Raw genomic sequence first — 14,247 nt, forward strand, 5'->3', positions numbered from 1 at the left:
CAGTAGCTTAACAACAGCAGATACAAAGCAGGCAGGAAAAGAAATAAGGGATAAATAGTTGTAGAAGACTCTCATTAACTCTGTAGTTGCAGGTTAGCCATTTAAGCTCTGAATTTTTATTTTCAATTTGCCCATCAGTCTTAAAATATGCACAGGAATAGGCCATAATATGTAATCAGCTGGATTCCTAGCAAACCAGGCATACCTCTGAACTTCTGCAGGTGTTCCTACCCTTTCTCCCTTTCCTGCTCTAACGATTCCTCAGTAGCCAGCCTTTTTACAGAAACAGCACATCTGCTCTCCTTATCATACTTTTAATATATTAGCTTCTGGCAATATGTGCTCAGGCCTTGTCTCTGTTTTCCGAGCATCCTGGTACTCACGCGATGGCCCACAAAGCTTGAGCAGTTGGGCAGCTCCACCCCACATACATGTTGCCGGCCACCCCAGTATTCCCCCTGCAGACGCCCCTCCCTCACGCATCATTTGGTATCTAGGATCCTGTTCATGACTCCAGTTGTGATGAGAAAAACTCAAAATTGTATAGAAAAACCTTCCCCCAAACTGGGAGGGAGCTGAGAGGCCAAAGAGTGACTGTAACAAGTTCAGCTTGGTGAGTAGATGAGTTTATTAAGACTTTACATGGGGCACTCCTGGACAGCGGCAGAACAGCTCCAGAGATCTGCACCTCCTCCTGTCTCTAAGCTGCTTTTAAGCTAATTTTCTGGCATTTTGCCTGCTGTGTGCCTATGATGGGGCTGTTTCTCTTGGTAGGTTCTCAGATCCTTTTGGGGATGTTTGATTTCTCAGCGACACCTGCTGCTCAGCTGGACACCATGGCCTTGGCTCACCACCTGGCCTTCAAGGTTTAAGCAGCAGACATTCACCCTTAAGTAACCGGTGGGAGACCCATCTCACATACACACACACACACACATACACACACACACACGCATATGCATGCATTTGGTTTGCTGGAAGAACTGGGCCAGCTGTCTTGGCTGTCTGGAGAGGATATTCTAATATTGTGCACTCTGGATTTGTCTGATCGGTTCTTTTGTGGTGTTAGTTGGTTTCTGTATCTCTTTCTGTAAATAGATACTGGACTTAAAGACTTGATTCGATTCCACTTTTTAATTTTTTTTAAATTTCTGTGGGTATATAGTAGATATATATATTTATGTTGTACATGAGATGTTTTGATACAGGCATGCAATGTGTAATAATCACATCATGGAGAATGAGGTATCCATTCCCTCAAGCATTTATCATTTGTGTTAAAAGCAATCCAATTATGCTCTTTTAATTATTTAAAAATGTACAATGAAGTTATTATTGACTATAGTCACCCTGTTGTGCTATCAAATATTTAGGTGTTATTTATTCTTTCTACTTTTTTGTACCTATTAACCATCCCCACTTCCCTACCCCCGCAACCCACCTCCCCAGCTACACTTCCCAGTCTCTGGTAACCATCCTTCTATTCTCTGTGTCCATGAGTTCAATTCTTTAGATTTTTAGATTCCAAAAATAAGTGAGAATATGTGATGTTTGTCTTTATGCCCCTGGCTTATTTCACTTAACATAATGATCTCCAGTTCCATCCATCTTCTTGCAAATGACAGGATCTCACTCTTTTTTATGGTTGAATAATACTCCATTGTGTATATGTACCATATTTTCTTTATCAGTTCATCTGTTAATGGACACTTAGGTTGCTTCCAAATCTTAGCTGTTCTCAACGGTGCTGCAACAAACATGGGAGTGCAGATATTTCTTCTATATACTGATTTCCTTTCTTTTGGGTACATACCCAGCAGTGGGATTGATGAAGCATATGATAGCTCTCTTTTCAGTTTTTTGATGAACCTCCAAACTGTTCTCCCTAATGGTTATACCAATTTACGTCTTCACCAACAGTGTATGAGGCTTCCCTTTTTCTCCACATCCTCTCCAGCATTTGCTATTTCTTGTCTTTTGGATATAAGCCATTTTAACTAGGTTGTGATAATATCTCACTGTAGTTTTGATTCACATTTCTCTGATGATCAGTGATGCTGAGCACCTTTTCATATATCTGTTTGGCATGGGTATGTCTTGTTTTAAGAAATATCTATTCAAACCTTTCGATCATTTTAAAATTTGATTATTACATTTTTTTCCTATAAAGTTGTTTGAGCTCCTGAAGTATCTTGGTTATTAATACTTTGTGAGATGGAGAGTTTGCAAATATTGTCTCCCATTCTGTGGGGGTTATCTCTTCACTTTGTTCATTGTTTCCTTTGCTGTGCAGAGCTTTGTAACTTATGATTCCATTTGCCCATTTTTGCTTTGGCTGCCTGGGCTTATAGGGTATCAGTCAAGAAATTTTTGCCCAGACCAATGTCCTGAAGATTTCTCCAATGTTTTCTTGTAGTAATTGTATAGTTTGAGATCTTAGATTTAAGCCTTTAACCCATTTTGATTTGATTTTTTTTTGCATATGGCAAGAGATAGGGGTAATAGTTTCATTCTTCTGCATATAGATATCCAGTTTTCCCAGCATCATTTATCGAAGGGATTGTCTTTTCCCCAGTGTATGTTCTTGGCACCTTGTTGAAAACGACTGCACTGTAGGTGTGTGGATTTGTTTCTGGGTTCTCTGTTCTGTTCCACTGATCTATGTGTCTGTTTTTATGAAAATACTCTGCTGTTTTGGTTACTATAGCTCTGTAGTAAAATTTGCTGTCAGGTTCAAGGCTACAGTAACCAAAACAGCGTGGTACTGGTACCAAAACAGAAATATAGACCAATGGAACAGAACAGAGCCCTCAGAAATAATAACACACATCTACAACCATCTGATCTTTGACAAACCTGACAAAAACAAGAAATGGGAAAAAGATTCTCTATTTAATAAATGGTGCTGGGAAAACTGGCTAGCCATATGTAGAAAGCTGAAACTGGATCCATTCCTTATACAAAAATTAATTCAAAATGGATTAAAGACTTAAATGTTAGACCTAAAACCATAAAAACTCTAGAAGAAAACCTAGGCAATACCATTCAGGACATAGGCATGGGCAAGGGCTTCATGATCAAAACACTACAAGCAATGGCAACAAAAGCCAAAATAGACAAATGGGATCTAATTAAACTAAAGAGCTTCTGCACAGCAAAAGAAACTACCATCAGAGTGAACAGGCAACCTACACAATGGGAGAAAATTTTTGCAATCTACCCATCTGACAAAGGGCTAATATCCAGAATCTACAAATAACTCAAACAAATTTACAAGAAAAAACAACCCCATCAAAAAGTGGACAAAGGATATAAACAGACACTTCTCAAAAGAAGGCATCTATGCAGCCAATAGACACAAGAAAATATGCTCATCATTACTGGTCATTAGAGAAATGCAAATCAAAACCACAGTGAAATACCATCTCATGCCACTTAGAATGGGCAATCATTAAAAAGTCAGGAAACAACAGATGCTGGAGAGGATGTGGAGAAATAGGAAGTTTTTTACACTGTTGGTGGGAGTGTAAATTACTTCAACCATTGTGGAAGACAGTGTGGCAATTCCTCAAGGATCTAGAACTAGAATTACCGTTTGACCCAGCAATCCCATTACTGGGTATATACTCAAAGGATTGTAAATCATGCTGCTATAAAGACACATGCACTCATGTGTTTATTGCGGCACTATTCACAATAGCAAAGACTTGGAACCAACTCAAACGTCCATCAGTGACAGACTGGATTAAGAAAATGTGGCACATATGCACCATGGAATACTATGCAGCCATGAAAAAGGATGAGTTCATGTCCTTTGCAGTGACATGGATGAAGCTGGAAACCATCATTCTCAGCAAACTATCACCAGGACAGAAAACCAAACACCGCATGTTCTCACTCATAGGTGGGAACTGAACAATGAGAACACTTGGACACAGGGTGAGGAACATCACACACGGGGGCCTGTCAGGGGGTGGGGGCTGGCGGAAGGATAGCATTAGGAGAAATACCTAATGTAAATGATGAGTTGATGGGTGCAGCAAACCAACTTGGCACATATATACCTATGTATAAAACCTGAAAGTGTAATTAAAAAAAAAAAATAGGTAAACTGATTCCTCCAGTTTTGTATTTTTTGCTTAGGATAGCTTGGGTTATTCTGGTTATTTTAAGCTGATAACATCAGTATTTGTATAAACAAATAAATGGCAAAAATAAAACTAATAAAAACTTTACACCTTCAGTTCAGTTTGTACTCATACTCCAGCTTTTTAACTTTTTTTTTTTAATTTTTAATTTTTTTATTATTATTATACTTTAAGTTCTAGGGTACATGTGCATAACGTGCAGGTTTGTTACATATGTATACTTGTGCCATCTTGCTGTGCTGCACCCATCAACTCGTCAGCACCCATCAACTCGTCATTTACATCAGGTATAACTCCCAATGCAATCCCTCCCCCCTCCCCCCTCCCCATGATAGGCCCCGGTGTGTGATGTTCCCCTTCCCGAGTCCAAGTGATCTCATTGTTCAGTTCCCACCTATGAGTGAGAACATGCGGTGTTTGGTTTTCTGTTCTTGTGATAGTTTGCTAAGAATGATGGTTTCCAGCTGCATCCATGTCCCTACAAAGGACACAAACTCATCCTTTTTTATGGCTGCATAGTATTCCATGGTGTATATGTGCCACATTTTCTTAATCCAGTCTGTCACTGATGGACATTTGGGTTGATTCCAAGTCTTTGCTATTGTGAATAGTGCCGCCATAAACATACGTGTGCATGTGTCTTTATAGCAGCATGATTTATAATCCTTTGAGTATATACCCAGTAATGGGATGGCTGGGTCATATGGTACATCTAGTTCTAGATCCTTGAGGAATCGCTATACTGTTTTCCATAATGGTTGAACTAGTTTACAATCCCACCAACAGTGTAAAAGTGTTCCGATTTCTCCACATCCTCTTCAGCACCTGTTGTTTCCTGACTTTTTAACGATTGCCATTCTAACTGGTGTGAGATGGTATCTCATTGTGGTTTTGATTTGCATTTCTCTGATGGCCAGTGATGATGAACATTTTTTCATGTGTCTGTTGGCTGTATGAATGTCTTCTTTTGAGAAATGTCTGTTCATATCCTTTGCCCACTTTTTGATGGGGTTGTTTGTTTTTTCCTTGTAAATTTGTTTGAGTTCTTTGTAGGTTCTGGATATTAGCCCTTTGTCAGATGAGTAGATTGCAAAAATTTTTTCCCATTCTGTAGGTTGCCTGTTCACTCTGATGGTAGTTTCTTTTGCTGTGCAGAAGCTCTTTAGTTTAATGAGATCCCATTTGTCAATTTTGGCTTTTGCTGCCGTTGCTTTTGGTGTTTTAGACATGAAGTCTTTGCCCATGCCTATGTCCTGAATGGTACTACCTAGGTTTTCCTCTAGGGTTTTTATGGTATTAGGTCTAACATTTAAGTCTCTAATCCATCTTGAATTAATTTTCGTATAAGGAGTAAGGAAAGGATCCAGTTTCAGCTTTCTACTTATGGCTAGCCAATTTTCCCAGCACCATTTATTAAATAGGGAATCCTTTCCCCATTTCTTGTTAACTTCTTGTTGTTTCTATTTATATCGTATTGTACTGTGTATGTCTTGAAAAGTTATTATTTTGATTGGTTCATCATTTAGTTTATCTACTTAGGATTAGAATAGTTTAGACACCACGGTTACAGTCTTATAATATTCTGTGTTTTCCTGTGTACTTACTGTTACCAGTGAGTTCTGTACGTTCAGATGATTTCTTATTTCTCATTAATGTCCTTTTCTTTCTGATTGAAGTGCTCCCTTTAGCATTTCTTATAGAACAGGCCTGGCATTGATGAAATCCCTCAGCTTTTGTTTATCTGGGAAAGTCTTTATTTCTCCTTCATGTTTGAAGGATATTTTTACTGGATATACTATTTCAGGGTAAAAGATATTTTTCTTCAGCACTTTAACTATGTCATGCCACTCTCTCCTGGCCTGTAAGGTTTCTATTGAAAAATCTGCTGCCAGATGTATTGGAGCTCCATTGTATGTGTTTTTTTTTTTTCCTCTTTCTCTCTTTTGCTGATTTTAGGATCCTTTCTTTATCTTTGATCTTTGAAAGTTTGATTATTAAATGGCCTGAAGTACTCTTATTTGGATTAAATCTCCTTGGTGTTCTATAACCTTCTTGTATTTGGATATTGATACCTTTCTCTGGGTTTGAGAAGTTCTCTGCCATCCCTTTGAATAAACTTTCTATCTCTCTTTCTTTACCTCATCTTTAAGCCCAGTAACTCTTAGATTTGCCCTTTTGAGGCTATCTTCTAGATCCTGTATTGTTTTTTATTTTTTCCTTTTGTCTCTTCTGACTGTGTATTTTCTAATTACTGTCTTCAAGCTCACTAATTCTTCTGCTTATTCAGCTCTATTATTAAAAGACTCTGATGCATTCTTCTATATGCCAATTTCATGGGTCAGCTCCAAAATTTCTGCTTCATTCTTTTTAATTGTTTCAATCTTTTCTGTTGTTGTTTTGTTTTGTCTTTGTTGTTGTTGTTGTTGTTTTGAGACTGAGTCTCATTCTGTCGCCCAGGCTAGAGTGCAGTGGTGTGATCTCGGCTGACTGCAACCTCTGCCTCCTGGGTTCAAGCATCAAGACCATCAAGACCTCCAGGGTTCAGCCTCTGGAGTAGCTGCGATTACAGGCACCTGCCACCACATCCGGCTAATATTTTGTATTTTCAGTAGAGACGGAGTTTCACTATCTTGGCCAGGCTGGTCTTGAACTCCTGACCTCGTGATCCACCCACCTCGGCCTCCCAAAGTGCTGGGATTACAGACCTGAGCCACCGCACCTGGCCTCAATCTCTTTGTTAACTTTATGGAATAGAATTCTAAATTCCTTCTCTGTGTTATCTTGATTTCTTTCAGTTTCCTCAACACAGCTATTTTGAGTTCTCTGTCTGAAAGGTCTCATATCTGGTTCTCCAGGATAGGTCCTTGCTGCCTTATTTAGTTCCTTTGGTGGGGTCACATTTTCCTGGATTCTCTTGATACTTGTAGATGTCCATCCACATCTGGACATTGAACAGTTATTTTAGTCTACACTGTCTGGGCTTGTTTGTCCTCATCCTTCTTGGGAAGGCTTTTCAGATATTCAAAAGGACTCAAGTGTTGTGATCTGTGCTGTATCGGTTTCAGGGAGCACCCCAAACCCGGTAGTGCTGTGGTTCTTGCAGACTCATGGAGGTACCACCTTGATGGTCTTTGACAAGATACAAAAGAATTCTCTGGATTACCAGGCAGAGACTGTTGTTCTCTTCCCTTACTTTCTCCCAAACAAATGGAGTCTCTCTCTGTTCTAAGTCACCTGAAGCTGGGGTGGATTCGCCCAAGCACCCCTGTGGCCACCAGCCCTTAGGACTGTGCTGGGTGAGACCTGAAGCCAGCCCAGCACTGGGTATCACCCAGCGCCCGCTGTAACCACGCTCTGACTTCTGCCGATGTTTGCTTAAGGGTCTGGGACTCTACAGTAAGAAGGTGGCAAAGCCAGCCAGGCCTAAGTCCTCCCTTCATGGCAGTAAGCTTCCCCAAGCCTCAGATGGGTCCGGTGGTGCCATCTGGAAGTCAGGGACTAGAATTAAAAACTTTAAAAGTCTACCTGGTGTTCTATTTTACTGCAGCTGAGCTGGCACTCAAACCACAAGACACAGTCCTTCCCACTTGTTTCTCCCCTTTCAAAAGGCAGAGGAGCCTCACACCACGGCCACTACCACCAGAGGCCCCACAGGGAGTACTACCAGACTACCACTGATGTTCTCTTAAGACCCCAGGGACCTTAAGTCATCTTGTGAATGCTTCCCGGCCTGGGACTCACCCTTCAGGCCAGTGGGCTTCCTCTGGCCCAGGGCATGTTGAGAAATGCCACTAAGAGTCGCGTCCTGGAATCAGGGACCCCAAGAGCTCACTTAGTACCCTAAGCCCCCATGGCCAAGCTGGTACCTAAGGTGTAAAACAAAGTCCCCTTTACTTTTCCCTCTGCTTTTCTCAAGCAGAAGGAGTCTCACCCCATAGCCACCACAGCTGAGAATGTGCTGGGTCTTACATGAAGCCAGCAAGTCTCAGTCTCACCCAAGGCCCTCGATGTAGTACCTGGGTATTGCTGCTGGCCTCAATCTCTTTGTTAACTTTATGGAATAGAATTCTAAATTCCTTCTCTGTGTTATCTTGATTTCTTTCAGTTTCCTCAGAGCAGCTTTTTTGAGTTCTCTGTCTGAAAGGTCACATATCTGTTTCTCCAGGATGGGTCCATGCTGCCTTATTTAGTTCCTTTGGTGAGGTCACGTTTTCAGGACCCAAGGGCTCTTCAGTGAGCAGGTGGTGAATCCTGTCAGGACTGAGTCTTTCACTTCAAGGAGGCAGGTTCCCTTCTGGTCCAGCAGGCATCTAGAAGCAACATTCAGGAGCTAGGTCCCAGAAAGAATGCCTTCCAGCTATGACTGGTGCCCTGTTCTGCTGTGGCTGAGCTGGTACCCAAGATGTAAGACAGAGTCCTCCTTGCTCTTCCCTCTTTTCTCTTCAAGAGGAAAGAGGTGGTCTTTTTTGGGGTCAGGGGAGGGGTGACGCTAGCACCCTTTTAGCCACTACGGCTGGTGTCTCAGTAGGTCACTTGCCTACCAGTCTGCTGGCTCTGAACCCAGTTCAGCCCTAGGACTCACCTAAGATTTGTAAGCCTTGTGACAGACTGCCTTTCAAGTTTACTTACAGCCTCAGGGTACTTTGATGGTGAGGTGGACAGGCGCGTTTTGTGGGGACTCAAGTTGCAACTACTGGGGTCAGTGATTTCCCTCTGGCTAGGGCAGGTTAAATCCTCCCCCTGCAGGTGAGCATCAGCTGAGGTTGGTCCGGGTTTTCCTTTTTTCTCTAACAGGACAGCACTGAGTTTCAGTGCCTCACCTTTGCTATAGTTTCCCTCCCCCAGTGACCAGAGAGGCTCTTAGCACTGGACTGCCACTGCTAGGGGTGAGGGAGGCATGGCATCAGCAATTCAAGACTGTTTATTCTGCCTCTTCAGTGCCTCTTTCAGTGATATGAAACTAGAACTAGGTATTACGAGCGCTCCTCTGAGTTTCGGTTGGTTTTTTTTTTTTTTTTTTTTTTTTTTTGAGACAGAGTTTCACTCTTGTTGCCCAGACTGGAGTGCAGTGGTGTGGATCCACTGCAACTTCAGCCTCTCAGCGATTCTCGTGCCTCAGCTTCCAGAGTAGCTGGAATTACAGGCACGTACCACAACACCTGGCTAATTTTTTGTGTTTTTAGTAGAGACGGGGTTTCGCCATGTTGGCCAGGCTGGTCTCGAACTCCTGACCTCAGGTGATCCGCCCACCTTGGCTTCCCAAAGTGCTGAGATTACAGGTGTGAGCCACCACACCCAGCCTGGGTTCTTATGAAGGTTGGCTTTTTGTTTTATGGTAGCTGCTAAATTAGTAACCTTTCGGGGGAATGATCAGTGGTACCTTCTATCCTGCCATCTTGCACCACTCGCTCCCTAGATTCCACTTTATTTATTCATTTTAATGGGGGATTGTTTACTTTGTACTGAATCACCTCCCTTGGCAAATAATGCTGGCTTTCTATTACTGCTTTAATATATTCAAATTTAGTAATGTCAGTGGGCCTAGACTTAGAGCTTTATTAAATAGTTTAAAGATAAAAATGAAAGTTTTATCTTTAAAAACCTGTCAATATCTGTTTTGACAAGAAAATATTAGCCATCATAGGATTATGTAAGGATGAAATAAATTTACTGGGATTGTCAGCTTTCTTTTCTATCATATATTAGGCGTAACAACTATAGCAGATTCAATTCAATAAAAAGACTGAATAATGTTAGGTTGTTAATTTCTGGATTGTAACTTTGTTTTAGTATTACAAGTGCCTTCTTCCTCATACCTAATTTGATGCTTTAAAACATCTCCCTGCCACACAAAAAGACACTACAAATTGCTAATAAGCATATTCAGCCTCACTTACACATATTAAATATACATTAGAAAATGAAATGCCATTTTCATCAGTCTGGTTAGAACTTTTTAAATGAGGCTATCCCAAAACTGTCACACAGGCAAGGAGACAGAAATTTGCATGTTCTACTGATTAGCACATAAATGCTGACAGGGCATAGGCTTTCAAGAAATTGATTTGGAAATATCAGTTAAGAGCTTCAAAATATGTCATATCTTTGATACAAAAATTCAATTTGTAGAATTCTTTTTCTAAATAAGTGATCTAACTTTTAAAAAGAGATGTAAGCAAAGATGTTATTGCAGCATTAATAATAATAGAAAAAAGCTGGAATGTACTTAAAAATGACCACTGACTTTAAAAATTTCTATTTATGTACATCAATTATAGTGCATTACTAACATGTTTAATATAAAACAAAGTAATATACAAGCAGTAAAAGTAATGAATACAAATGATGTTTATGCAGATTTTGCAATAATATGGGAAATGATTAAATTGTTATGTGAAGTGAAAACACTGAGATGGTATACAAGGTAGGATTTAACTGTGTAACCTGCGCATAAGTAGAATATGAACCTCCAAACTATTGACAATTGCTATAACTTTTCATTATTTTTGTATCTTATTACAAATATTATTTTGTTATCTATAATAGTCAGGTTTAAGCTTTCTAAATGAAAAACATTAAAATGTGTTTCAAAATGTTCTGCATTTGCAGATTCTGTTGCACAATTGGCTGAAAGAAACTTTTTAACTCGTGCTCAGCCTTGCTGTATTTAAGTTAATAAAATGCTTTTTTTTTTTTTTTTTTAACCTGCTTGCTCCTGACCTCCTCTGTTTATAGCTCTCATTATTTCACTTGGACGTCTGATCTTGGCACCGTCTCCTAGAGCTGCTTCCATCTCTGTCTCCGTGAGTTTAGAAATTTTTCTGCAAGCCGTTCAGTTTAAACAGAATGAGCTCAGTTGCCAGCACTTTCCCCTTGCTCCCCAGGTCAAACCAGGGGTTGTAGAATTGTGAAATTCGTATTAGAATGTTGTGGCCTTCTGTGCAGATTGCTCTGATTCATTCAGTCGTCTGCAATTCTCCACTCAGCACTTGTTCTCAGCACTTTTCAAACATGAGTATCTATTTGCCTGCTGATTCTTTCCATTGATTTTACTTTTCTTCAGACAACTGTCTTAATCAAGTAACTATCAACATAGTAGAAAGTATTAGTGGTTCATAACACCTCACACTCTAAAAAACAGCATATGTTAAATTCGAAAAATGATGTGAACTTATATCTTTAAAATAACGTCTTCCAGGCCGGGTGCGGTGGCTGAAGCCTGTAATCCCAGTGCTTTGGCAGGCCAAGACAGGTGGATCACTTGAGGTCAAGAGTTCAAGACCAGCCTGGCCAATAACGTGAAACCTCATCTCCACTAAAAATAGAAATTAGCCAACTGTGGTGGCATGTGCTTGTAACCCCAACTACTTGGGAGGCTGAGGCAGGGAGAATCGCTTGAACACAGGAGGCAGAGGTTGCACTGAGTCGAGATCTTGCCACTGCACTCCAGCCTGGGTGACAGAGGGAGACTCTGTCAAAGAAAAAAAAGAAAATAAAATCTTCCAGCCCAGTGGTACTTTTACCCCACCAGTTCTTTTCTTGTTTTGTTTTGTTTTTGAGATGGAGTCTTTCTCTGTTGCCCAGGCTAGAGTGCAGTGGCACGATCTTGGCTCACTGCAACCTCTGCCTCCCAGGCTCAAGCGATTCTCCGGCCTCAGCCTCCAGAGTAGCTGGGATTACAGGTGCATGCCACCAGGCCCAGCTAATTTTTGTATTTTTAGTAGGGACAGGGTTTCACTGTCTTGGCCAGGCTGGTCTCGAACTCCTGACCTCATGATCAACCTGCCTCAGCCTCCCAAATTGCTGGGATTACAGGCGTGAGCTGCCGCACCTGCCCCCCACCAGTTATTTTCATGTGCAACACTAATGACCAAAATTTATTTGATCTATTTCCCTCTAAAAGAATTCTGCCTACTTGTAGTATAACTGTTTTTTGTCTTACAACAGACAAAATAAGGACAAATCAGAATCTTGTGTTATTTCCAGAAAGCAAAGTTGGTTTTGAAGGCTGCTAGCAATGATTCTGAAAGGGCAAAGCTGCTCACTGAAGGAATCCTATTAGACTCACTGTGACCTTTAAAAATGAAAATAATGTTAACATTGTTATTTGGAAGAGTGGAGTCTATAAAAAGCCAGGAATTAATAATCATGCTGAAAAAGGGAAATTCATATAAAGTTTGGAGAAGGTAGCTGGAATATAAAAAAGGTGAACAGAATGTTTACTTTCTTACTGATTTTAATAAGTTAGGGAAGATTATATGCATGAGCACTTTTTTTTCTTTTGTGTAAGTTTCAGATTATAGAATGAACAACATGTACTTCTTTCTGTTTTGGGAAGCAGAAAATTGAGAGCAAGCCAAGCAGTTTTGAAAGTGTGACAAGTACAAGAATAATCAGTTCAGTCAGTCATCATACAAAATAAAGGTTAAGCACTCCAGTGGAAAGTATGGGTTTTCAAACACCAATAAATGGAAACTCTAAAATGCATATCAAATCAGGACACACAAAACTGGGAAACTACTAAAGCTTATGAGAAAGGCAAAAGGCACAGGCATTGTTTTAAGTGTGTAGAAAGAAGCACTTTTGTGTGAAAGCGAGCTCACTTGGCCTGAGGATTGTGACCTTGGGTTTGACTCATCCTGGGAGAGGGACTCATGCCTAGGACTGAAAGGGGCCAACCCCTCCACACCTGTGGGTATTTCTCGTCAGGTGGGACGAGAGACTGAGAAAAGAAGTAGGACACAGAGACAAAGTACAGAGAAAGAACAGTGGGCCCAGGGGACCGGTGCTCAGCATACGGAGGACCCGCACCGGCACCGGCCTCTGAGTTCCCTCAGTATTTATTAATCATTATTTTTACTGTGTAGCAGGGCAACAGGTGGGGAGAAGGTCAGCAGGGAAACCTGTGAGCAAAGGAATCTGTATCATGAATAAGTCCAAGGAAAGGTACTGTTTCCAGATGTGCACATAGACTAGATTTTTGTTTCTCTTTACCCAAACATCTCAGTGTAGCAAAGAGTAACAGAGCAGTATTGCTGCCAGCATTATCTTGCCTTCAGCCATAGGGCAGTTTTCTCCTATCTCAGAATAGAACAAATGGGAATGGTAGGCTTTACACTGAGATATTCCATTCCCAGGGACGAGTAGGAGACAGAAGTCTTCCTCTTATCTCAACTGCAAAGAGGCCTCCCTCTTTCACTCCTCCTCCTCAGCACAGACCCTTTACGGGTGGGTGTCGGGCTGGGGGATGGTAAGGTCTTTCCTTTCCCACGAGGCCATATCTCAGGCTGTCTCAGTGTGGGGATACCTTGGACAGTTCCCAGGCTTTCTTGGGCAGAGGTCCCTGTGGCTTTCCACAGCGCATTGTGTCCCTGGTTAATTGAGAATGGAGAATGGCGATGACTTTTACCAAGCATACTGCCTGCAAACATATTGTTAACAAGGCACATCCTGCACAACCCTAAACCCATTAAACTTTGATCCAGTACAGCACATGTTTCTGTGAGCACAGGACTGGGGCTAAAGTTACAGGTTAATGGCATCTCAAAGCAGAAATAATTTTTCTTAGTATAGATCAAAATGGAGTTTCTTATGTCTTCCTTTTCTACATAGACACAGTAACAATTTGATCTCTCTTTCTTTTCCCCACATAGGACCTGCTGAGAAAAAATATCAATCAATCAATTATCCAAGTTCAGCAATTTCAGCTGATCTTTTTGGGAATATTTCAATAAAGCTTTATTCATGAACACTGAAAGTTTTAATTCATATAATTTTACATGGTCTGAAATAATATTAATCATTTTACATTTTCAATCACTATAAAATGTACAAACCATTTTTGGCTCATGGACTATACAAAACTGGGCAGCACGTTAGGCTTGTGGACTATAGTTCTGAATAGTTAATGGGTATTATTATATCTGTAGTTATTTTTCTATAAATTACTATTTTTAAAATTGTGATCACATACATACAATGTAATAGTTATCATTGTAATTATTCATAAACATATAATCCAGTGGCATTACATGCACTCACAATGTTGTGTAACCATCACCATTTCTATTCCCAAAACATTTTTGTCATTCTTAGCAAA

The sequence above is a fragment of the Chlorocebus sabaeus genome, chromosome 9, assembly GCF_047675955.1.
Source record: "Chlorocebus sabaeus isolate Y175 chromosome 9, mChlSab1.0.hap1, whole genome shotgun sequence".
Lineage (NCBI taxonomy): Eukaryota > Metazoa > Chordata > Mammalia > Primates > Cercopithecidae > Chlorocebus > Chlorocebus sabaeus.